The 26,761-nt window shown below is 42.2% G+C and overlaps 1 protein-coding gene and 1 non-coding gene across 2 annotated transcripts in view; both read left to right on the forward strand.

The window, feature by feature from the left end:
* LOC143924250 (parathyroid hormone 2 receptor-like) overlaps positions 1–26,761 on the forward strand; it is a 286,100-nt gene that overhangs the window by 129,418 nt on the left and 129,921 nt on the right. The gene's annotated exons all lie outside the window — the stretch shown is intronic.
* LOC143925834 (U6 spliceosomal RNA) lies at positions 13,191–13,293 on the forward strand. Its single transcript, XR_013262058.1, has one exon. It is a non-coding gene; the product is annotated as a U6 spliceosomal RNA (small nuclear RNA).

Below are 26,761 nucleotides of genomic sequence, written 5' to 3' on the forward strand. Positions count from 1 at the left end.
ATGTACTATAGAAGCAAAGTTTAAGCTATTCCTCTTTGCCACCCAAATTATAATTCTTTAAAGAAGCTATTTGATGTGAAACACATTGACCTTTTGGGACGTAATTGAAACAATGTGAATAGCATACAAGACATACATTGCTCTGGTGGGAATACTATCCCATATACTTTATAGTGATTTTAATTTTTACTTTGTAATTAAATTGTCAGGAGCATTTAGTGATCCTGTTCCTCATTCCAGCATCCAGGGTTTTGGCTATAGTACTCTCCTTGTCTGTCTGTCCATCTGCAGGCTGATTAATAGCTAGAACCTCATTTGGATGCTTGTGATAGATAGTGATACATGTGTTGTTCCTGATCAAGCTTCCTGTCTGTCTGCCTCTGACCCTCATTTGGATGCTTGTGACAGACAGTGATACATGTGTTGTTCCTTATCAAGCTCTCTGTCTGTCTGCTCTGCTAGATTAGATTACCCTGTGTATTATTTTGGACTGGATTTTGGATTATTCCTTGAACTCAGACTGCATTTTACCTAGACTGTCATAGAACCACAATATCTGTCTGCTAAACTCAAGTATCTGTTTGCTTTGCTCAGTTCGCATCTGCCCTGGTGTGGTGGCCAGGCACTATAGCATTGTGTATAAGTCCTGGGGGCAATTGAGTACCAGTAGGCCTGCTTGCCTTATGGGAAAGAGGGCTGCTATAGGTGAAGAACCACAGTAGCTAGCTATCATGTCTGACCACCTGCATTGGGGTAGAAGTGACATAAATTCTTTGCATTTTTAAATATACGAGTGTCTGTCCCCTATTGTACCAGTAAAGTCCAAAATGTCTTTTTTTGGGTTTCTGTAACATAAGACAAAACCCTACTGAAATAAATATGTAGGCTGTCATTGCTAATTTCCTAAAAACACAAGTTGATTGGCTTATTCTGACTTCAGCGCCTTTTGCTGGAATAGACATGCAGTAACCTAAAGGTAAACCTTCATACCAACATCTTGCGTTTTTCACCAGCATAAGATATGCACCGATAATGTAGGATTTTTTGTTGGCCTTTCTTAAAGCCTATAGTACAGTAAATGTTCACATTCCTGTGTCAGTAATTTCTGTTTGTGTTCAAACATAAGACATGCAGCATGCCACTGCACAAGTTAATTACTTGATTTCTGGAAGGTTTTACCCCCTTCCTGACCAGGCCATTTTTTTTGCTATTCAGCAGTGTGCTACTTTAACTGGCAGTTGCGTTCTCATACAGCACTTGACGCAAATTACATTTAAATAATTATTTTTTTCACATAAATAGAGCTTTCTTTTGGTGGTAATTGATCACCAATGTTTTTTTTGCTGACTTAGGATAGTTTTGCTATATAAAAATAAAAAGACCGAAAATTTTTAATAAAAAATGTCTTCAAATTTCTTCATAAATTTAGGCCAAAATGTATCCTGCTACATGTCTTTGGTAAAAAAAAAAAGAAAAATCCCAATAGTTGTATATTAATTGATTTGTACGAAGTTTGTAAGTTCTAAAGTCTACAAACTCAAACTATGGTATATGTGTTTGATAGCAATTCATTTCTTTCTGGATTAGTTTTTCGATGAAATTCAACAAATTCGGAAATTCGGTAATATTCAAAACCCTTTTAATACATTTTTCCAAAATTTGAAAACTCTAAAATCTGAAAAATAAGAATGAAAATCCGAAAATTAGAAAACCCCAAAATTTGGAAATCTGAAATAATAACTAACTAATAATAACTATTGCTAACTATTAAATTATAGGTATTGGAATTTCCTTTCAAATTTGGCTGTTAGTGAACATAACAAATACTAATTTATCTGAAGTTACGAATTATCTGAAATAACGAATGCTGCATCTAAACAAATGGAACGTAACTTATTAATAATAATAAATAATAATAATAATAATAATAAAACTTTTTATTATTATTAATTTGTTAAGTTTCATTCGTTTAGATGCAGCATTCATTATTTCGGATAATTTGTAACTTCAGATAAATTAGTATTCATTACATTCACTAACAGCCAAATTTGAAAGGAAATTCCAATACCTATAATAAATAGTTAGTTATTATTAGTTAGTTATTTCGGGTTGTTCGTCCTTTCAAATTTGGGGATTTTTGTTCCTTTTGAATGATCAATTGTCAGCTTTCCGAATTTTCGGATTTCGAATTTCTGAACTTTTGAATTTTTTTAAATTTCCACATTTTTTTCGACATAACAAATTTGGATGATAGCAAATGACCCAAAAAGCTATAGATAAAAATAAAAACAAATGAAATGAAAACAAACACTTTTTTGGCAGTGCATATGTCTAGTGTTTGAATATTGATCAGTTCTGATGTACTGGCGGCCTATCTCATATCTTGAGTCCTAAATTTCTAGGACAGTACAAATACCCCCCAAATAAACCCTTTTTTTGAAAAGTAGACATTCTGAGGTATTTCGTAAGAGGCATGGCAAGTTTTTTTTGAAGTTTCAATTTTTGGGGAAAAATTAAGAAATGCAGTAATTCTTTTTTAACACTTTTTATTTTACATACTGTCTTCAGTGCAATACAGCATTATCATATGTCTGGTGAGGCAGTGAACAGGGTTACTGACTGGTGAAAGTAGGTTAAACATTTAACATTTTATTTTATTTTTTTAACATTTTTAGTTATTCTTTTACTATTTTTTATTTATATACAGTACCTACTCTCATCAGAGTAGTTCAGGGTCACCATAGTAACACTGTACTGCTCTGGGGGTGTGATCAGGGATTTTTTTTACACTTTGAGTGCTGTTACAATAGTGATCACTGTAGCTGCAATGTTATGAACTGTCATGAATAGGTTACATTCATAACAGCTGTGATTACTAGTTATCTGTGATTGACTACAGCTAATCACATGATACAAAGTGCTGTGTTTTGCTTAGGTACCATGTGATAGCTGTGGGCCAATCGCAGCATCACTCTATAGGAAATTAATTTATAACAGCTATGTTGACATAGTGATCACATGATCCCCCGGCCGCTGGGAGTGGCCAGGTCCCAGGATCTACAATCAGCATTGTTGGGTGGGAGTAGTGGTCATGGGAGTGGTATGCGGCCATCCATAACAGGGAACAGGCTGGATGTACAGTATGTCATCCGGCGTGCCTGTGCCGCCCGCCCGCTCGCAGTAAATGTACTGTGGGCGGTCGGTAATGGTTGATGCATAACCTCTGTCTGACACTTCCTATAAACAAAAAAATGTATTCCACAATCCCTGGCACTCTCAGTCTAGTGCTCTGAAGGTGAAAACTAGTAATTAGATCTGAAATGGTCACAGGCAGGTAGAACAATGAAGGGGAGAGTTTTTTAATTACATTAAATTGCTACACCCACATTTGTGATGCAACACAGGGAAATGACTAGGTATCGATTGGAAGCTGCATAACCTGGAACAATTTCCCTGTCCCTTTTGTTAATAGGGACAAGCTAGGTGAATGAATACATGGGCATAGGAGAATCGATCAGCCATAACACTACAAACTGCAGCAGCAACATATGCGCTAATCATTACAAGGTAAAGCAAACAAATAACATAGCAAATATAACTACCCTAAGTCTTCGTCTCCACTAGTAAAAGATATAACACCAACATGTCAGAAAAAAAAAAAAAATTTAAAAACAGGATCGCTGAGTTGGAATAAGGACCCCCCCCTCCTATGTCACTATTTTGTTGAACCACCTTTTGCTTCATCTACAGCAGTGGTTCTCAGCCTTGTCCTCAAGTACCCGCAATGGGCCATGTTTGCAGGTTTTCCTTTATCTTGCACGGGTGCTTTAATTCAGAGTCAACGGCTTGGTATTTTGGAAAGCTATTTTATCTAAGAGAAATTCCCAAAACATGGCCTGTTGGGGGTATTTGAGGACAGGGTTGAGAACTAATGATCTAGAGTCTTTAGTCTGTTGGGCTTTGTCTCTACTAACTTTGCATATCTTCTAGATTTTGCAATATTTGACCACTTTTCTTTGCAGAACCACTCAAGTTCAGTTACATTTGATGGTGACCATTTGTGGACTACAGTCTTCAAGTAATTACATAGATTTTCAATGGGGTTTAAGTCTGGGCTCTGACTAGGTCATGCAAGGGCATTCACCATTTTCTTCTTCAACCACTGTGTAATGATTTTTGCTGTGTGTTTTGGGTCATTGTCATGTTGGAAGATAAACCTTTTTTCCCATTAACAACTTTCTGGCAAAGGGCAGCAGATTTTCCTCAAGAATTTGATGATATTTTGCCCCATCCATTTTTCTTCTATCCTGACAAGTGCTCCAATCCCTGCTGCAAAGAAACTCTCCCATAGCTGTATATTATCACTTCCATGCTTTTCTGTAGGAATTGTGTTATCTGGATGGTGAATTGTATTGGATTTCCGCCAGACATATTGTTTGGTGTTGCGGCCAAATAATTACATTATATATGTATATTATAGGTGTAAAGATATTATAAATTGCACTAGTTATTACAGCTGGATAGAACCAAAACTCTGTCTGTCTTCATTCCAGGCTGCAAAGCAAAACATTATGATTATTTTAAAAGGGGGTGATTCTTTTCTATACCCACTATACATAAACAGGTAGGATGGTGGCAAACGTGAGAATGAATGTGGTTCAAATAATGTTAGAGGAAAGATATTGGAGAGCAGCACAGACTAGATATAAAACGAAAGAAAAAATATCTGCCTTAAAGCAATAATACACAAAATATTTTCATTATGTGCTTCATTTATAGCTGTTTCTTCAAATGTGTTATTTGAGGTTTTGGTTTATGACTAGTAACTTAAATCAGAACACCCAAGCTGTTAACTCTTTACTCATGTTAGCAGCAGCCATAACACCTTACTTTTTGTTTTAGCAGCTTTATAAAATAGCTGAGCAAAAAGGATGCAAGCCAATCCAGTCTGCCTAAAATCTACTATCCATGTGTTACAGACATTGTGCGAACCATTTTCTTATTACATCCTTTATCCCATCTGGCATCCAAACTGCATATTTAAAATATCTGCTGGGTTAACCTCTTTTAAGTCTAGCACTGTCTCCATCTTTATAAAGCTGCAAAATCTATTAAGAGCTACTTGGACTTCAAAATCCCACATTTCATTTCTCATTTTAGTTTTTCAACATTTTTTTCTGGCCAACAAATAAGCCTCTTGATGGTTAAAAGCTGATAGCCACATATTGCCACCATTCATTACTGATCCAAATTCAAGCAAACCAATTCCTTTATTACTATTCAGAACTTCCACTATACAACACTATAAGAAAATCAATTTTTTTCTATGTTTCATAGCAAATCGGAAATTGATGAGCAAAAATTCTCATACGACAAAGGCTTTTTTTGTTTGTTTATTGTTTCTGATCATGCGCAGTATTCCTTTTCTGATTTTTCTTACGCATCGTACAAAAACGGTACACATTAAACAAAAATTTTATGTTCCCTTGCTGGAAAAATTTTGGAGTTTGTTCCTTTGAGAATTTCCATACAGAAATTTGAAATCTGCTGTGGAAAGTTGTGTACGCACTATACGAAAATCATACGAAAATTCTTTGGACGAAAATGTTCGTCCAATTTTCTTATTGTGTGTACGAGTCTTAGCACAGGGTATACCCATTTCAGTTCTATTCAGTATGCTGTATGGAAGCCAGTCACTTTGCAAATTAAACTATAAGGAGTTGGATTTCTTCTTGAATTGTATAATAAGAATTCATCCCTGCTTATAGCCTGTAATATTCTGCTTGGATGAACTACAAGAGGTGAATATCAGCAGGCTGAAATTTAAGTTCAACAAAACAAAATTTGTTCTGCTTGGAGGCCGTCACACAGCAGCAATATTTGGACACTAGCATTCAACACCTTTAAATCTAAGGAACATTAATTATGACAGCTTAGATCATGTGAACAACCTAAATGAGTAATGGAATGGAATATTAATTTACATCAATCAGAAATCATTTGAGGAGTAAAATAATAATTTATCACGTTGTTTCTACACAATATCTGCTAACCTTAATTATTATGATCATAATTTCTGTTTAAAATATTCTAAAGCTAATTTGATAGGTTTCCCAGACAAAAAAAGTCTCTTTATTTCAAAATATACATAATGCAACAGGCAGAAGGGAAATAGTAAACAATTCAAGTACTTTAGATAGACAAAGGTCAGTTACTGTATTTCTGTAAAGGCCATGGAAAGAAAATGCTACAATTAGGTTGAAGGGGCTGCACTAAAGTGTATATGAGCCCCATACATGACTTGCCACTACCCACATAATGGGTGTGCACTGAAGTGTACATTCTCCATGACAGCAATCCAATAAAACTACTGATTGTATCCAGGATGGGAAGTATATTTGTCCCAGATTCAGGTATTTGCTGAACCTTTTTCTTGATTAGTCAATGCTGTGTCAAGGGCCGATCAATTGCAGGTGATCCTCGCATTGCAATGGATGCAACTGCAATTAGCTGAGGGAGCCAGCAGATTGCCATTGCTTTCAATGGGGCTGCTTTTCCCAGCTAATTGGCGGAACACCCCCTAAGGTTCTACACACTGCCAGGCCAATATGCAGGTGTAAATGTAGCCTTAAGAGAGAGAGCGGAGGCTGTTGGGCGGGCTGATTAGTTAACCAGCCCAACTGAAGCAGATCTGGTTATTATGTGCTCTATAAGGCCTTATTCACACTGAAACTCCTATGTTTAGCTTTTCTAAATGCAAAAGAAGTAATCTGGAAAGTAGACATGTGCAGAATGAAAAAATGTGTTTAGGGGGCGTGGCCGACTAGCGGAGCGGATGGACGTGTAGGAGAGAAGCTCCGCCGCACTCTGAGCGAAAACGGCGAATTACAGCGGTATAAACCCTCGTTTTCAGCCACAATCCTTACCAGCACCTGCGGGCATCCTCACTGATGCCATCCAAGAAGAGAAAAGGGCTCACTAAACCGGGCAAAATGCTGGATTTTTTTACCCAGCATCGCCAGATCCATGTCCAAGATGGCGGCCGCGCACGAGGCCAACGGTCACAGCAGGAGAGGACGGACCGATACACAGACCATGGCAACTCACAGGCAGCGGTACCACTCGTGCACTCTGGGCCCACCTCTGCATCTACAAGCCCAGCAAAAAGCAGGCAGAGAATAGAAGCACACATGAATGACACAGAGGAGGTGAGTGCTTTTAATTCCTCAATGGACGACACTAGAGAGCTACAGGACTCTATTACTGACTTTCCCACACTGAAATAGCCAGTAATGGACATCACCTTAAAGGACATGTTAGTATCCCTAAGATCCACCCTGCATGCAGACATAATGGCTATAACTCAGCAATTTAAAACAGAAGTGCATGCGGTTACTGACAGGGTGTCACATGTTGAAGTGAAGATGGGGGAATTTGCCCAAACATTTAATGAACTTGTAGATGCCCATAACGATAGGGAGGAGGACGTGGCGGCCATTAAAGCAAAATTGGCGGACCTCGAGGACCGCTCAAGGCGCAATAACATCAGAATTCGTGGGATACCCGAGTCCATTCAACCGCAGGAGCTGAGAGAATTTTTTATCAGATTGTTGAAAGTGGCTCTTCCAGAGGTATCTGAGGAGGAGTTAGTAGTGGATCGTATCCATAGACTGCCTAGACCTAAGAGTGTCCCGGCGCACCTGCCTAGAGACACGATAGTCAGGATCCATTTCTACCATGTAAAAGAGAAGTTTGTCAGAGCAACCAGGAGGGAGGAACTACCTATGGAGCTTAAAGATTTGTCCTTTTTCGCCGATCTCTCGGCCTATACCATGCAGCAGCGTCGGCAACTGGTCACCATAACGAAACCCCTGAACAATCACAGAATTCCCTACAGGTGGCTGTACCCGGCTAAGTTGCTCATCACATACGATGGGAAGTCGCATGTAGTGGCCAAAGTCGCAGAGGGCATCCGCCTTCTTGAAGAATGGCAAATTCTACTCCCACCAAGTACAGATCCGAACAGGACGGGATCACCTCTCTCCACGCGTACAAGCTCCGATGCTGAAACGGGTTGAGTCTACTTAATGACGACAGTACTAAATTCGCCTTCAAGCCCAGATAACTGGCCTACTGGTTTATCTTTCTGTTTGGTTTTTTGAAAGTGTTAATTTTTTTCGTACTAACTGTTGGTTCTACCTAAACCAGCTTTTACCCCCCCAGGCTTAAGCGGAATATTACCTGCACAGATTCCTCAGTGAATCGCTACCTTTTTATTCTTTTTTTCTGTTCCTTTTTCTGTAGTCGCTTATCTAGCGGTTACCCTATCACCGGACCCAACTGCGGTCTCCTCTATATAATCCACAGAGGGTACAGTTTTGAACTTTTCTACCCATCACTGCAAGTTCTTTCGAAGCTTCGTTGGTTGTTCCTCTCCATAGGATTGACCCCCCAGGCCTGGAAAGCATCGGACTTTGGGACTTACATAACACAATATGGCTTTTACAATCTCGTCGCTCAATGTCAAGGGTCTCAATAGTCCCTATAAACGCCAAATGGCGTGGAAGGAGGCGGCGAGATTACGCTGTGACATTGCTTGTTTTCAGGAATCCCACTTTAAAGCGGGGAATCACCCTTCATTTACCAACAGTAGATTTCCACAAGTGTTTCTGGCCAACGGTCCCAAGAAAAAAGCAGGAGTGGTTATCGCGATTAAGAACACCATCCCTTTCAGTCTTATAGACTCTCACTTGGACCAATCGGGTCGGTACATTATTCTTGTTTGTGAAATTGCCCAGATTACATACACCCTGGTAAATGTGTATCTCCCAAACTCCAACCAACATAGCTTCCTGCAAAGGATTTTGAAAAAAGTGTCCACCATGAAAAGGGGCCATGTTATATTATGTGGGGATTTTAATTCCATTATGCATAGTGATTTAGATGTTTCTAACCCGCATACACGTAAGTCTCGCAGGCCAACTCTAACTAAATTATTTTATACTGCAGACCTTTTTGACGTCTGGCGGTGTCAGCACGCGTCAGAAAGGGACTATACGTTTTTCTCCAATGTTCATCACTCTTATTCACGTATTGATAGATTTCATGTTGATAAATTCTTGTTACAGAAGATTGTTAAATCGGACATTCATGCCATAACTTGGTCAGACCATGCGCCTATTTCAGTTAGGGTGGGGGAGCACGGCGCTGTCACGAGAGCAAACAGGTGGCGCAATGATGTGTCCATCATTTCCCAACCTGAGAACACAAATTACTTAAGGACAGCTATGTCAGAATTTTTCGAGATCAATGCTCCATCGGTGTCGGACCCCTTCACCCTCTGGAATGCCCACAAGGTGTATATGAGGGGATTATTAATTAAGTTAAGTGCTAAGGTTAAGAGGCAACGGACGGAGAGGCTTAACGGTCTATTAGAGAAGATAGAGAATTTGGAATCTACAAATAAACAACACACTACACAAAAACTTAGGGAAGCTCTGTTTGCTACTCGACAAGAATTGCGAGCTTTGCTGGTCTCCCAGCAGGAGAACCGCCTTCGTTCCCTTAAAGCTTACAGCTATAGATACAGCAACAAGGCGGGGAAACTGCTGGCGGGCCAGCTTCGGGAAAGGATTGCGCAACAAAAGATCAGATCCATGATTAACCCCATTACGAAGCGTGAAGTGCATAACCCTAAAGAATTTGCGGACGCTTTTAGCGACTATTATGAGTCCCTTTATAATCTTAAAAATTACCCAGACACATTCCAACCTTCCGAACGGTCGATTTCCGATTTTTTAAATTCGCTCAACCTCCCCCAAATCTCTCAAGGTGACCTGGAGGCGTTAAACTCACCTTGCACAATCCCCGAAATCCAAAAAATTATTCATAGCATGCCTCATAATAAAGCGCCGGGTCCGGACGGCTACTCATCAGAGTATTACCAACTGTTCCATGCTGTACTATCTCCGTATATGCAACGGATCTTCGGTGCCGCGATGTCCAGTGCCTCTTTTCCGAATGAGATGCTTACTGCATCTATTATTACTTTGCCCAAAGCGGGTAAGGACCCTATACTTCCACAGAGTTACAGACCGATATCGTTATTAAATGTCGATATTAAAGTGTATGCGAAAATGATTGCTAGTAGACTGGCGAGTTTGCTACCAGGGCTTGTTAAACAGGATCAGGTTGGCTTTGTATTAGGCCGGCAGGCCAATGACGCAACTAGGAGATTGATCAATTTGATTTATTCGGCTGAGAAGTCGGGAAGGCCTTCTCTGCTCCTCTCGTTGGATGCAGAGAAGGCCTTTGACAGAATTCACTGGGGATATTTGGCCAGGGTCCTACAACAGTTTGGATTGGTGGGACAGATCCACCAGGCCATTCTGGCTCTATATTCGTCCCCGTCTGCCTATGTGTATGCCGAGGGAATGTTCTCCAAAAAATTCTACATAACAAACGGCACCAGACAAGGTTGCCCGCTATCGCCCATTATCTTTGCATTAGTGATGGAGCCTTTCGCCGAAAATATTAGACGACAGCTAGATGTACAGGGCATCCATTCCCAGCAAAAACAGCACAAGATCTCTCTCTTTGCGGACGATGTCATTTTGACACTCTCCGACCCCTTTAAATCTATTATGGCAGCACATGACATTATTGTGAAGTTTGGGAAGGCCTCTTATTATAAAATTAATGAAAATAAGTCCTGTATTCTAGGAATTGGTATAGATGATCACCTTAAAGCACAAATCCGAGGAGCTCTCCCATATCCGTGGTCCTCACACTCCATAAAGTATCTGGGTACCAACCTAACTCCTTCAACTGCTCAGCTGTTTCAGGCAAACTTTCCTCCATTATTAGAGTTGCTTCAGTCAGATTTAAATAGACTCAAGAAACATTATATATCGTGGCACGGGCGATTAGCAGCATATAAAATGCTACTGCTTCCTAAATTGATATACCTTTTCAGAGCCCTGCCAATCTCCATACCCACCCAGTTCTTTAAGGCTGCTCAGAGACAAATGTTAGAATTGATATGGGAGGGGAAGAGAGCTAGGTTTTCTACTACAGTGCAAGGTAAGAAGAAGCTGGCGGGGGGATTGGGAGTACCTGTTATACGGGACTACGCCACAGCAGCGGTTCTGGATCAGCTTCAGGGATGGTTTTCCATCCTGGAGCCGAAGCCTTGGTGTCAATTAGAACAGGCCTGGATACATCCTAGGTCGCTCCGATCCCTCCTAATCGCTTATAACATCGAGCAATTCCAACTTGTTAATGATCACCCCACCATTCAGGCTTCCCTTCGAGCCTGGAAGGATCTACTTATATCATATTGCACTACAAAATCATTTACCTTGGTTCCCATACCCATAGAATCTCTTCTATGGTTGATTCCGAATATGTCTCTGGCCAGTTGGCGCAGAGGCGGGATATCTACTGTTCAAGACCTGCTAGAGGGAAACCACATTGTGCCCTTCCAGGCTCTCCAAAACAAATTTAATATACCCCAGACCGAATTTCTGACATACTGTCAGATTCGGTCTTGGTTCTCAACAAAGCAGGAGTCAGGCACTAAGTTTATAACGACGGTATGGGACTTCCTGAATTCACCCAAACCCAAACTTAAAGGGATTTCGTTAATGTATGACTTAATCAATGCAAAGTCCTCCTTCTATCGGTTTGGCCATTTAGAGAGATGGGAGACAGATCTAGGTCGGAAGTTCACTGAGCAACAATGGTTACTGGCTTTTAAAAACAATGCTGGCTTCTCGAGATGTTCGAACTATGAGGAACTGGCGGCGAAAATAACAGCTAGATGGCATCTCACTCCTTATATTACAGCTAAATTCTCAAACAAGCAGTCTAGTGAGTGTTGGAGGGGATGCGGCCAGGTGGGGATGCTACTTCACATGTGGTGGAGGTGTCCGCATTTGCGGAGCTTTTGGAACGAAGTGTTTAAACTGATCGCCCGAGTCACAGGCGTCCTCATCAAGCCCGCCCCAGATAAGGCATTATTAAGTATTGGGATGTCAGACTATCCAGTACCCATGAGAGCAATAGCTATGCATATAATTTTTGCAGCCAGGTCCTTGATAGTATATAAGTGGAAATCAAAGGATACCCCACACATCTCGGAACTGATAATGAAAGTGAATATTATTTCAGGATATGAGAAAATTCTAGCATTCAGAGATGGATCTAGAAAGAAATACTTAAATAATTGGTCTGTATGGAATGTCTCCTCAGGGAACTTGGTCATGAATAGTACGCTTCCGTGATAACTTATTTCTGTATCATTTCTGTACCCTCGAATCTAGAATCTGGAATCTCAAACCTTATACCCCATTCTTTCCTCTTTCTCTATTTCTCCTATCTTCTTACTTTTTTTTTCTGTATCCTTTTCCAGTTCACTATTCTCTTTTTTATTAATAATCTTCTATTGACGAAGGTTTAAGGTTGTTTCACAAATATCCGGGTTAGAAAGTGGCATACTATATGAGGCACAATACTCACAGTTTACGACATGACCATAGTTCTGGAGACTTCAGGAGTACGAATTATACATGTAGTGTGTTTTCTTAAATGCCCAGATTGTAAAGTGCCTTTGTATATGTAAATTATTTCACTGCATTGTAACCTGGATTAGTTTTGTATGTGTTTATTTTCTTCTCTTTTATTCTCAATAAAAACCATTTCAACTAAAAATGTGTTTAGTTAATTTCGGATACATTAATTTTATTTTACTTCAGAATTTTTGTGTCGTTTCGGAATTTGTTTTGTTTTCATTACATTTTGTTTTGTTTATAAATTTTTTTTTTATTATTATTTCAAATTATCGGAATGAATCGAATTAGAATCGGTTGAAAAATTATCACCCAATTCAAATTCTGTGTGAAGAATAGCTGGTTGTTAAGCAGCAGGCTTAACAACCAGCTGCCATGTCCTTAACAACCCATGACTTATCAGTTGTCTGTGGGCTTCCCCACTGGCAGCTGAAATGTAAACAAACAATGCCAGCAATAGAAAATTCTGAAAAAAACATTGTGGGGTCCCCTCACCCAATCCATACCAGGCCCTTCAGGTCTGGTATGGATTTTAAGGGGAACCCCATGCCAAAATTGAAAAAAAAGGCCCCCCAAAATCCATACTAGACCCTTATGCATGCAGCCAGGAAAGGGAGGGACGTGCGGGCGCAGCACATATAATAAAATTGGCATGATACAGAGAAGATTAGCATGGCCCCTGCGCAAGTATGACATGCAAATTCATGAAGCGTTTCATATTTTTGGAGTTTGCATGTTCTCCCTGTGCCTGCGTGGGGTTTCCTCCGGGTACTCAAACATGCTGGTAGGTTAATTAAATCCTGTAAAAAAAAAAAAATTGTCCAAAAATATGTGTATGTGGATACATTATATACACACACATACACAGTGCATCCGGAAAGTATTCACAGTGCTTCACTTTTTACATGTTTTATTATGTTACAAGCCTTCTTCCAAAATGGATTCAAATAATTATTTTATTAAAAATTCTACAAACGTCTACAAACAGATTGGCCCAAATTATACAATAACACAGAACACATAACACATGTACTGGTACCATTTTTGGTGGCAGCTTGCAAGTGTTAGCCTTATGTGTCAGAGTGTTGCCCTGCCAGGGTCTAGAAGGAGGATGTGACCCAGAATTCTCAACCAGACGGGTTGAGGGGCTCCAGGGAGCATTTAAAATGAAGAGGAAACTGGCCTTTCAGTTTCCTCAGTGTTTTCTAAAGTCCACTTTGGGACCAGGAGCTCAGGGATTTTTGAGAGATCCGGGTGGGATGGAATTCCTAGTCCTGGGTCCTGATTTTGAGAACAGCCAGCATACTGATTGGTCAGGTGTGTGCTGGGCTTTTAGTAGTGACCTGACCATGGTTCTGAGCTCCACCCTGGCAGATAGGAAGTCTCAGTACCAGGAGTCAGGAGGGCTCCACGGGGGAGCCAGTGCAGCAAGAGGCTGTTAGCTGTGTGCACCTAGGTGGTCGGTGAAACACTCTGTAGGAGACAGACAAGAGCCTACTAGGCTGAATGCAGTTTTATTGATGAAAAGGAATTCTGAAACCCTTGCGAGGGAAACCTATCTATGTTTGTTGGACTTTCTTTTAATAAAAATGGGCAAATAAAGCCCTTAAAAAGAAGAACCAGCGAGTGGTGGTGTCCTTCAAGCTCTACATTTGATGCTAATCCTTTACACTTATTATGTACTGTAGCTATTATATGTATCACCAACAGGGCACAAAGTGCAAATGTGCTTGTATATGTCTTGATGCTTGGTGTTCAACAAAGACGAGAGATGAGGCTAAGCTACAAGTCAGGTGAAGTGATAAGTAACTTGGGTCTGGGGAGGTGACAGGTTTAAAAAGCTGGTGACAGATTAAGGTCAAGTAAATGGTGTATTTTCAACAGTGGGTACATGTCTTGGCTGAGGCTCAAGCAGGTAGTGTATATTTGGATTCAAATAAAATGACTGGATCTTCAGCAAGCAAGAAGAAAGTAGGTTATGTAAAAAGCAGATTTCTGAAACAAAATCACAATAATCTGCAAGTTTACATGCACCCAGAAATACAGTAAGTCACACAGGCAATGTTCTGGTAACTTTCTGTATTCTAGGTAGGGAAAGGGGATTGTTGGATTAAAAAGCAGCTCAAAAATTAGGTTATAATTATTCTGAGCTTTTGAGGCTGGAGATGGTTTTTTAAAGTTTAACTATAAAGGATTGATCATAAATATAAAATGTGTTATTCCTAGATAAAATAAAATACATGTGTTTTAACCACTTGCTTACTGGGCACTTAAACACCCTTCCTGACCAGACCAATTTTCAGCTTTTGGTGCTCTCACACTTTGAATGACAATTACTCAGTCATGCAACACTGTACCCAAATGAATTTTGTGTCCTTTTTTTCCCACAAAAAGCTTTCTTTTGGTGGTATTTGATCACCTCTGGGGTTTTTATTTTTTGCGCTATAAATGAAAAAAGACCGAAAATTTTGAAAAAAAACGCATATTTCTTTGTTTCTGTGATAAAATTTTGCAAATTATAATTTTTTTTTCATACATTTTGGCCACAATTTATACTGCTACATATCTTTGGTAAAAATAACCCAAATTATTGGATATTATTTGGTCTTTGTGAAAGTTAGAGAGTCTACAAGCTGTGGTGCGAATCGCACAAAATTGATCACACCTGATGTACTGGTGGCCTATCTCATTTCTTGCGACCCGAACAAGTCAGGAAAGTACAAATACCCCCCAAATTACCCCTTTTTTGAAAGTAGGCATTCCAAGGTATTTACTAAGATGTATGGTGAGGTTTTTGATGTTGTCATCTTTTTCCCACAATTCTTTGCAAAATGAAGATTTTTTTTTTTTTTCTCACAAAATTTTTAATGTAATAGGTTATTTCTCTCACATGGCATGTGTATACCACAAATGACACCCAAAAATACGTTCTGCTACTCCTTCTGAGTATTACGATACCAAATGTGTGAGACTTTTACACAGCCTGGCCACATACAGAGGCCCAATATTGAAATAGCACCATCAGGCGTTCTAGGAGCATAAATTACACATTTCATTTCTCAACCACCTATTACAGTTTTGAAGGCCCTGGAGCACCAGGACAATGGAAATGCCCACAAAGTGACCCCATTTTGGAAAGCTAACACCCCAACGTATAATCTATGAGGCATATTGAGTCGTTTGAATGGTTAATTTTTTTTCCAGAAGTTTTGGGAAAATGTGGAAAAAAAATGAAAACGCATTTTTTTAACGCAAAGTTGTCCATTTATAAGATATTTCCAACACATAGCATGTACATAGCAAAAATGACACCCCAAAATACATTCTACTACTCCTCCTGAGTATAACGATACCAAATGTGTGAGACTTTTACACAGCCTGGCCACATACAGAGGCCCAATTTTGAAATAGCACCATTAGGCGTTCTAGGGGCATAAATTACACATCTCATTTCTCAACCACCTATTACATTTTTGAAGGCCCTGGAGCACCAGGACAATGGAAATGCCAACAAAGTGACCCCATTTTGGAAAGCTAACACCCCAACGTATAATCTATGAGGCATATTGAGTCGTTTGAATGGTTCATTTTTTTTCCAGAAGTTTTGGGAAAATGTGGGAAAAAAATGAAAACGCATTTTTTTACGCAAAGTTCTCCATTTATAAGATATTTCCAACACATAGCATGCACATAGCAAAAATGACACCCCAAAATACATTCTACTACTCCTCCTGAGTATAACAATACCAAATATGTGAGACTTTTACACAGCTTGGCCACATACAGAGGCCCAACATGCAAGGAACACCATCAGGTGTTCCAGGGACACATAGCATGCACATACCAAGAATTACACCCCAAAATACATTCTACTGAGAAAAGAGTAAACGAAAGATTACCTGTGGTTTTAGCAGCGCAGTTGTCCACAGGATGATAGCACTGGTCCAGGCAGCAGGCAGGGACTTGGTCACCAAAAGTGAACACAATTTTCCAGGCAACAGGCAGGTATACCGTCTATAGTCAATATTGGCAGCAGGCAGGGATACTGTCCATATACAGTCCAAGGTCAGTGCAGGCAGAGATCGTCAGCATTGCCAAAATATTGGTCCTGGTAGTAGGCAGGAACATGGTCCATCCATGTGGTGTGGTCAGTTCATGCGACAGGCAGAGGCATGATGGTATAGGTCCTACAGGCAGCAGGCAGAAGTAGGGCCTTGTTCAGGACAGAATGGGGATAGGGGTAGAGGCTTCTCCCACCCAAATCTCTTTGAAGCCTCTGAGTCTCCAGACCCTAATCTAGGAATGAGAAAACAAAGGAAATTGTCTTCTTCATCCAAAAAAACTATTCTGGAGCCCCTCACATATGTGAGACCCCTGTTATGAATCCCACTAGTCCACAGAGGGTACAAGATCAGTCCAAGAGGCAGGCAAAAGGCATGGTCAAACAGTCCAGGGTCAGTTCCAGATCAGGCAGAGGCATAAACAGAATCAGTAGGCAGAAGCGTGGTCGAATAACAAGCCAGGGCCAGTTACAGAGCAAGCAGAGGCATAAGGGTTATGGTTACCATACTTTACTAATAATTCACTGAAGTATGGTAACGGCGGAAACAGTCACCTATGCAGAGGCCTGGTTGGGAAGGGCATTGGGCACAGTGATAAGTGGTGTCTCTTCTCACTCCTCGTTTGCTGTACACCTGACATTTTTTCTGATGTCTTCGGCCTGTTGGTCTGGGAGGGATTTTATCAGGAAAGTGGCGTTCAGAGAGTCTGCTAATTACATCGGATCGAATGTTTTGTGGTGGGCCGTTGGGGTATATAAGGGCAGTGGTGATTTCCTCCTGGTAGCCAAGGAAGGGTATGGGTCTTTCTGTGGACTTACGATAAATTACATATGTGTTGTATATGGCCAAATTAAAGAAATAAATTGAAATTTTTTTATACCACTTGTATGTTCTTCTCGTGGCAAGATAGGGTTCGAGCATCTGGTCGTTCAAGTCGACACCCCCCATGAACATGTTGTACTCATGGATACAAGTGGGTTTTTGTATTGGGCCATCCCTCCTGGTGATCTCAACAAAAGTGTTGTTGTGGATCGAAGAAAGCATGTAGACATCCCTTCTGTCCCTCCACTTCACAGCCAAAATTTCCTCATTCCGTAAACTCGCCGCTTCGCCTTTTCTTAGCCTTTTGTTGACGAGGCTTTGAGGAAAGCCCTTCCGGTTCGTTCTCACGGTGCCACATGCTGGAGTTTGCATTCTATGGAGGTTGCGGAACAGGGGTAAACTGGTATAAAAATTGTCCACATACAGATGGTAGCCTTTCTCCAGGAGTGGGTTTATGAGTTCCCAAACAACTTTTCCACTCGATCCGATGTATTCGGGGCAATTAGGGGGATGTAGCTGGGTGTCCTTCCCTTCGTATACCATGAAGGAATATGTATACGTTGTGGCTCGATCACATAATTTATACATTTTCACCCCATAGCGGGCCCTTTTGGAGGGAATAAATTGCTTTAGGCCCAGCCTGCCAGAAAATGTTATCAGGGACTCATCCACACATATGTGTTGGTCTGGGGTAAACAACTGGGGGAAAATCTGAGAAAAATAATTTATTAGCGGCCGAATTTTGTAAAGTTTATCAAAATTTGGGTCATTCCGGGGAAGGCACTGGGTATTGTCGTTAAAGTGTAGGAATCTCATTATCGTTAGATATCTGGTCCGGGACATTATTGAGGAAAAGATGGGCATGTGATAGATTGGGCGGGATGACCAATATGCACATATTTCATTTTTATTGTTTAGTCCCATACAAAATGTGAGGCCCAAAATTTTTTTAAACTCCTCCACTGTTAGGGCTCTCCACTTGTAGGGACGGGCATAAGAGGACGTTGGGTTGCTTTCAATAAATTGTTGGGCATATAGGTTGGACTGGACCACAATGGATTCAAGCATGTCCTCTGTAAAAATTAGATGGAAAAAGTCCATCAGGGAAAAATTGTGTGTGTCCACCTGGACTCCTGGGTTGGCAGTGAAAGGGGGAACGTTAGCTTCTCCTGAGTTAGGAGGAAGCCACAAGGGGTTCTGGAGGGAATAGGGAAGGCTGGCATGGGACCTAACCCTTTGGGGCCGAGTTGACACCCCACTTGTACATGGCCTTTCCCGAGGTACTGTGGTGCCGGTGGATGGCACTGGGTTGCCGGTGGATGGCACTGGGTTGCCGGTGGAAGGCTCTGCGGTGCTGGTGGATGGTACCGCCTCCTCACCAGTGCGCCTTCGTCTGACGGGCGGACTATCATCTTCCTCCTCTGAGGCTGTCATGGTACCGCTGCTGAGGACAGGCTCGTAGTCCACGTCAGAGTCACAATCTGAATATGAGGAGGAATCCGAAGCGGAAACCTCCCCGCTGCTCTCGTCGGCTGCAAGGATATCATATGCCTCCTCAGCTGAATACAATCTTTGTGACATTTTTATTGATCACAAATGGCACTGACAGGTGATGCTGATCTGGCAGATGACACTGACAGGTGACGCTGATTTGGCAGATGACACTGACATGGGACGCTGATGTGGCAGATGACACTGACAGGTGACGCTGATTTGGCAGATGACACTGACAGGTGACGCTGAACTGGCAGGTGACACTGACAGGTGACGCTGATCACAGGTGACACTGACGTGGCAGGTGGCACTGACAACACGTGGCACTGACAAATGGCACTGGAGGCAGATGGCACTGGAGACAGATGGGGCTGACAGATGGGGTTGACAGATGGGGCTGACAGATGTCGCTGGCAGATGTCGCTGACAGATGTCGCTGGCAGATGTCGCTGACAGATGTCGCTGACAGATGGCACTGGGGCTGGCACTGGCAGATGGCACTGGCAGATGGTGCTGGCTATTTGCTCTGGCAAATGGGGCTGGCAGATGGCACTGCGGCTGGCAGATGGCGCTGGCACTGGCACTGGCAGGTGGCACTGGCAGGTGGCACTGGCAGGTGGCACTGGCACTGGCACTGACGGCACTGGGGCTGACGGCACTGGGGCTGAAGGATGGCACTGGCGCTGGCAGGTGGCACTGGCAGGTGGCACTGGCACTGGCAGGTGGCACTGGCAGGTGGCACTGGCACGTGGCACTGGGGCTGACGGCACTGGGGCTGACGGCACTGGGGCTGACGGATGGCACTGGCAGATGGCACTGGCAGGTGGCACTGGCGCTGGCAGGTGGCGCTGGCACTGGCGTTGGTAGGTGGCACTGGCACTGGCGGCACTGGCACTGGTGGCACTGGCGCTGACGGCACTGGGGCTGACGGCACTGGGGCTGACGGATGGCACTGTCGCTGGCAGGTGGCACTGGCACTGGCAGGTGGCGCTGGCAGGTGGCACTGGCGGCACTGGCACTACTGGCAGATGGCACTGGGCTGACAGATGGCACTGGGCTGACAGATGGCACTGGCACTGGGGCTGACAGATGGCACTGGGGCTGACAATTGGCACTGGGGCTGACAATTGGCACTGGGACTGACAGACAATTGGCACTGGGACTGACAGATACAATGTTTCACTCACAGATCCGCTCTCCCTCCTCACATGCTGTCTCTGTGTGAGGAGGGAGAGACATGGCAATGGGAGATGATCTCATATGTTTACATTTGAGATCATCTCCTATTGGCAGCTTCGATCGCTCTGTGAACGGCCGCTTTGATTGGCCGTTCACGGCGATCTGTATTTGCATGTCTCCGGGAGACACGGCGAATACAAAACTTCCGCGATGCGCGCCCCCGGCGGCGCGCATTGCGGGAGTAAACACCAGGCCGTCCAGGGACGGCCAGGCGAAGGAAGCCGCCCGCTCTAAGGCCGTCATTCGGCTATAGGGCGGGCGGGAGGCGGTTAAAGTAATGAATTATTGATGTATTCTGTATTGAATAAGGATGAAACCTTGGCCAGAATCATTATTTCCATTTCCTTTCCCCTCACCATCTTTTCTCCCTATTCTTTTTTTTTATTTTGTCCATTCCTGTCTGTTTTCCTTTCCTTTTTTGTATTGTATTACACTTTGTATTTTTTTAAGATATGGTACTGTTTGTATCTTTGTGTTTTTAAAATGGTTTTAAAGGAAAAAAGTTTTTTCACCTTAATGCATTCTCTGCATCAAAGTAAAAACACTTTCTACCACTTTCTATGCACCATGTTCTGTGTGTCTATAGATTCACACAGTCTGGATTGGGAGGGAGGCATCCTTTGGTGGCACACAGAGAAGAGGACGAGTCTAAAGCACTGGCAGGGAACCCCAGAAGAAAAGGTTCAGGGCCTCTTGGTTCAATATCATTAATACCATATACAGTATCTCACAAAAGTGAGTACACCCCTCACATTTTTGTAAATATTTTATTATATCCTTTCATGTGACAACACTGAAGAAATTACACTTTGCTACAATGTAAAGTAGTGAGTGTACAGCTTGTATAACAGTGTAAATTTGCTGTCCCCTCAAAATAACTCTGCCTGAAAAGTGTTACCTAATTACCGTGTCCTTTTAAGGACCATGCTATTTGATAAACGAATGTGGTGCTTTAAAATTTACAATAGTCCCCAATGGAGCAATGCAATATAACTGTTGTAATATACAGGATTGGTACTATGTTTGATTTTTCCATTGTGGTGCTGGTTAGACCATAATTGCAGCACTTTTTTTTTCAAGCAGACCTATATCCAAGACAGAATCTATGCTGTGGAATGATTTTTTTGATAGGATTGATTTAAGACACTAGTAGTCTATGAGTCAAGATCACAAAATCCTCATTTTGAATTTGAGGGTGATAATAAATATTTTGGGCATGTGAATGTTACAAATTAAATCTTATTTATTATTTGTGTGGCCTATACTATGTAGTTTGAAATGTTATGAGCACAAAAAAAGAAAATCAGACAAGGGTGGGTCCTTACAGAGCTTGTATTCCAGGGGGTTGAAATACAGAGAGGCTTACTTATTAAATCTTAATTGAAAAAATTGGAGTTCTTGCCATTACTGACCAATTAAAAGTCTTGTTTAATTTGCGTGGAAATGAAGGTTGAAGCCTATTTAAACACTGTGGGCAGCAACCAATGTTTTTGCAATTTTAATAAATCCGATTATAAAATTTGTGGTAGTGCCCCTGCCACTGTGTAAGAAAAGTGACAGAGGGTTCTCACAAATTCAGAGCATAGGACTCCGGAATATTAATTCTGAACGGAAATTTTCTTTTTTTTTCCATTTTTCCTCAGGTTTTGTAATTCCTGGGTTTCGGAGGCTTCAAAGAGATTTGGGAGGGAAGAAGTCTGTTATCCAGTATACAGGCCTTTCTGCAGACTAGCAGAGTGTACTATATGTACAGGTGTGCACAGCCTTTATAATCACAGGCTTGATCATAGCTCAGGACTCCTTTCAGGAAACAGGTGTCATCCACTCGTTAGACAGTACTCTATACTGGAGTCAGGAGCTTCCATGCCTAGATAGCCGAAGGAGTCCAGACACCTGAGAGGACTTAGTGATCTGAGATGACTGACAGATACCGGAGAGCTGGGAGAGGGGCACATGAACACAGAGGTGCTGTGTAATTTGATCATCACGCAAAGACTCAAAGGCCAAGGATTGAGGTCTAAGCAGTAGTATAGCCAGATTAAGCAAGGAGGCTAAAGTTGTTTCATTTCTTGTTTAAAGTGGTGGTGGAAACCCCTGTGAGATAAACTTCTATCAAATCATGTGGGACTTTCATTTCCTATAACGTGGACCAACAAGCCCTAAAACAGAGTTCCTGAGTGGCATGAGTTCATGGGAACGCTCAACCTCATTGAATTACGTTTCCCAATATACCAGTTTTTATATGCCTTTTTTTTCTCTTTTTTTCAGACTCCAGTACAATTATGTGATGAAAGAACCTGGCATAAATGGTCATGTGGCAAATTTCTTATCAGGTCTCAGTTAAAATAAGCCTGTAGGTTAGAGTAGTAGATGCACTTTGTTCAGTTTGTATAATTTAGTAGAGTGACAAAATAATTGTGGGTGCAGTTCCTTTTGGGGCTATGAAAACATTAGGCAATTAAAAATATGTTTTGGTGCACTTTTGCAGAGCTGATAGAATTTCATAGGGTGACAAATACAGTATCCCACAAAAGAGAGTACACCCCTCACATTTTTGTCAATATTTTATTATATATTTTCACGTGACAAGAGTGAAGAAATTTAATTTTTCTACAATGTAAAGTAGTGAGTGTACAACTTGTATAACAGTGTACATTTGTTTCCCCCTCAAAATAACTCAACAAACACCCATTAATGTCTAAACTTCTGGCAATAAAAGTGAGTACACCCCTAAGTGAAAATGTCCAAATTGGGCCAAATTAGCAATTTTCCCTCTCCGATGCCATGTGACTCGTTAGTGTTACAAGGTCTCAGGTGTGAATGGAGAGCAGGAGTGTTAAATTTGGTGTTATTGCTTTTCACTCTCTCATACTGGTCACTGGAAGTTCAACATGGCACCTCATGGCAAAGAACACTCTGAGGATCTGAAAAAATAATTGTTGCTCTACATAAAGATGGCCTAGGCTACAAGAAGATTGCCAAGACCCTGAAACTTAGCTGCAGGATGATGGCCAAGATCATACAGCGGTTTAACAGGACAGGTTCCACTCAGAACAGGCCTCGCCATGGTCGATCAAATAAGCTGAGTGCACGTGCTCAGCATCATATCCAGAGGTTGTCTTTGGAAAATAGACATAGGCTGGAGTGCTGCCAGCATTGCTGCAGAGGTTAAAGGGGTGGGGGGGTCAGCCTGTCAGGGATCAGGCCATACACTGCACACCACTACCATCAAATTGGTTTGCATGGCTGTCATCACAGAAGGAAGCCTCTTTTAAAGATGATATGCAAGAAAACCTGCAGTTTGCTGAAGACTAGCAGACTAAGGACATGGATTACTGTAACCATTTCTTGTGGTCTGATGAGACCAAGATAAATGTATTTGGTTCAGATAGTGTCAAGTGTGTGCGGCAGCAACCAGGTGAGAAGTACAAAGACAAGTGTGTCTTGCCTACAGTCAAGCATGGTGGTGGGAGTGTCATGGTCTGGGGCTCCATGAATGCCAACATGTACTGTGACATACTGAAGCAGAGCATGATCCCCTCCCTTCGGAGACTGGGCTGCAGGGCAGTATTCCAACATGATATGTGATATGATGTCCCCAAACACACTTCCAAGATGACCACTGCCTTGCTATAGAAGCTGAGACTAAAGGTGATGAACTGACCAAATATGTCTCCAGACCTAAGCCCTATTGAGCATCTGTGGGGCATCCTCAAACTGAAGGTGGAGGAGCGCAAGGTCTCTAACATCCACCAGCTCTGTGATGTCATCATGGAGGAGTGGCAACCTGTGAAGCTCTGGTGAACTCCATGCCCAAGAGGGTTAAGGCAGTGCTGGAAAATAATGGCGGCCACACAATATATTGACACTTTTAGTCCAATTTGGACATTTTCACTTAGTGGTGTACTCACTTTTTTTGCTAGCAGTTTAGAAATTAATGGCTGTGTGTTGAGTTATTTTGAGGGGACAGTAAATGTATACTGTTATACAAGCGGTACACTTACTACTTTGTAGCAAAGTGTAATTTCTTCAGTGTTGTCACATGAAAAGATATAATAAAATATTTCCAAAAATGTGAGGGGTGTACTCACTTTTGTTAGATACTATAGCTTGGGGGACCATTCCACTGGGGGTTCTGGAAGCATAAAGGCTCCGCAATTAGAGTTCCCTCCTTTAGCTGTGCCTGTATGTGTAAGTCTCCTATTCTTGCCAGAACTGCAAGCTGGGCTATATAAACACGTGGGTAACAATATGTCAACAGATTTGGCTATTGTGATTACAATCTAAAGAAACAACAAACTGTAGCACCCTGGTGTTTAGGCACGGTTGCTCCTAAATTTACCTGCCAGGTATAGCTACTTTGGCCTATTGTTAGGGATCGATTGATTTCACTCTAATTCTGTAATTGCTGCACTTCTCTCTTTTGCCGCTAAGTGACTGGGTACCTGGTGGTATTAGATACGAGAAGGGCAATGCAAGGTCAGATTATGGGTATATGGGGTATCCGAGCCAATGGGCAAGGGTTTTCTAGGATCCTTTGCCCTGCTGACAGAACCTATATATTTGGAGGGTGTCAGGTGATCACTTGGCTGTCTGGGTGGATGTGTGTTGCATTGCCTGGGCTGCTAGGTTGGAGTTTGGGCCTATCCTGGGCACATGTGGCTCCCAGGCTGTCTGAGGGCCTATCCAGAAGCAAGAGAGAGCAGCGCAGGGTTCGGATTGTGGCTTTCAGTCCAATCAGAAGTGACAGTTCAGCCAGTCGGAGAATCTGTCGTGGTCAGAGGTAGAGGGGAAGCCTTCACCAGTAAGGGGCCATACGCCTTATTGAGCCATTTGCAATGCCATCTGGTTCCTTATAACATCTTGTCTAGGTTGCAGGTGTCTAGAGACACGGTTCCGAATTGCTATAGCACTGATAAGACTTTTTTTAAATGCATATTTTTGAGTATTACTCTTGTTGTTACAATTTTAAATACATTTTATCTTTGGTAATGCACAAAGTTGGTGTTCCCTCCTTTTCTTTCTATATATTCCAGTTCTAAGAATACCCATTGTTCTGAAGAGGGCAGCAAGACCATTCAATCTGAAGGGTTTGCTACACCACTTACTCATTGACTAAGCTCCTGAGCGCAGGAGATTGTGTTGTGTTATTACAAGGGACCACAGTGAGTAACTGAAGCAAGTACCAGAGCAGCATTCTCACTAATCGGGGTGTCCCCTCATAAGGAGGATTTTGGGTTCTGCTTAGCAGATTTCTGACCCCAAGGTTTCTTTTGTCCTTGGGCTTGGACCTGGGGCTCGCGTCTTGTGTCTGGCTGAGAAGGCCTTGGCCACTGCCTGGAGGCCGTGGCCCCAGTAATCAGGGAGAGAGAATGACGTATAATCTTTTTCTTAGCTGGTAAAAGGGTAGTCTTACCACTAGAAATCTTCTGGATGTATTTGTCCAGGTCATCCCCAAACAGCCGTTCCCCATGAAAGGGGAAAGAAATTAAAAGCTTTTTGCATGGAGCTTCAGCTGACAATGCTTTAGCCAAAGAAATGCCTGCTGAATAGAATCTTTAATGGCATATACCGCAAAACATAAGGCCTTAGGCAGGTCCGCCCATAGCTTAACATGATCAGCAGGAAGATCTTTAAGCCCTTGCTTCACCTGCCCCTTTAGTACCTGACACATGCCAATTGCTTCCATAGCAGGTTGGGTTACAGCGCCAGCCATACTAAAGGAGGACCTGAGTAAAGATTCCAGCTTTTTCTCAGTTGGATTCCTGAACATTGTCTACAGGACAAGTCAGATTTTTGTTCACACAAGAAATAGCTGCATCTATTGCTGGCAAGCTCCTTTTCTTGGTAAATTTTTCCTCCATTGGGTAAAGGAAATCAAATTTCTTAGGAGGAGAAAACAGCTTATCTGGATGTTCCCTGTCAACATAAATATGTTTTTCCAATAAAGGATGGACCGGAAAAGTATTTTCAGGCTGTGGGGATTTTAATGATCTCAAGGAAGAAACAGGGGACTCAGTTAACTCAGAAAAGGGCAATTTGTACGTAGCACGTACAGCTTCTGCATAGCATTGCACCTGCAATTTGAGAACCTGAGAGGCAGAAAAAGCCTCCTCTGTTTCCCCTAATTCATCCGACTGCTCCTGATCCTTGTCCCCTGATGGAGTAGTATCATCATCATTATCAGACTCATCTGATGGGGGATTTAGAACAGCAGAAGGGGACCTGCCCCGCTTTCTGCTCTTCTGCGAGGATGTTGCTATTAAAGTTGCGATTTTTTTCCTCTAAACCATTTATTGCTGCTGATAAAGTGTCCTCAGTGACATATGCAGGAGCTGCCCTATTAGGAGAAGCTGCAAAGCCTGACAGGGGCAATGGCTGATCCTATGTGGCTGCATCAGGTCCAGCAGGGGAGGATGGAACCAGGCAGGCATGACTAGGACCCCCCGATCTGGGTGGCGACACCTTAGTGCCCCTCTTCCCTGCCCCTGAACTCCTTCTACAAGAAGGCATAGTCCTAAGCTAGAAAAAAGCAGAGGTACTAGCGCAGGTGCATCAGCTGCTGAGCTAGTCTAG

Source organism: Lithobates pipiens, unplaced genomic scaffold (genome assembly GCF_037356315.1).
Source record: "Lithobates pipiens isolate NorthernLeopardFrog02 unplaced genomic scaffold, aLitPip1_a1.2 Scaffold_22, whole genome shotgun sequence".
Classification (NCBI taxonomy): domain Eukaryota; kingdom Metazoa; phylum Chordata; class Amphibia; order Anura; family Ranidae; genus Lithobates; species Lithobates pipiens.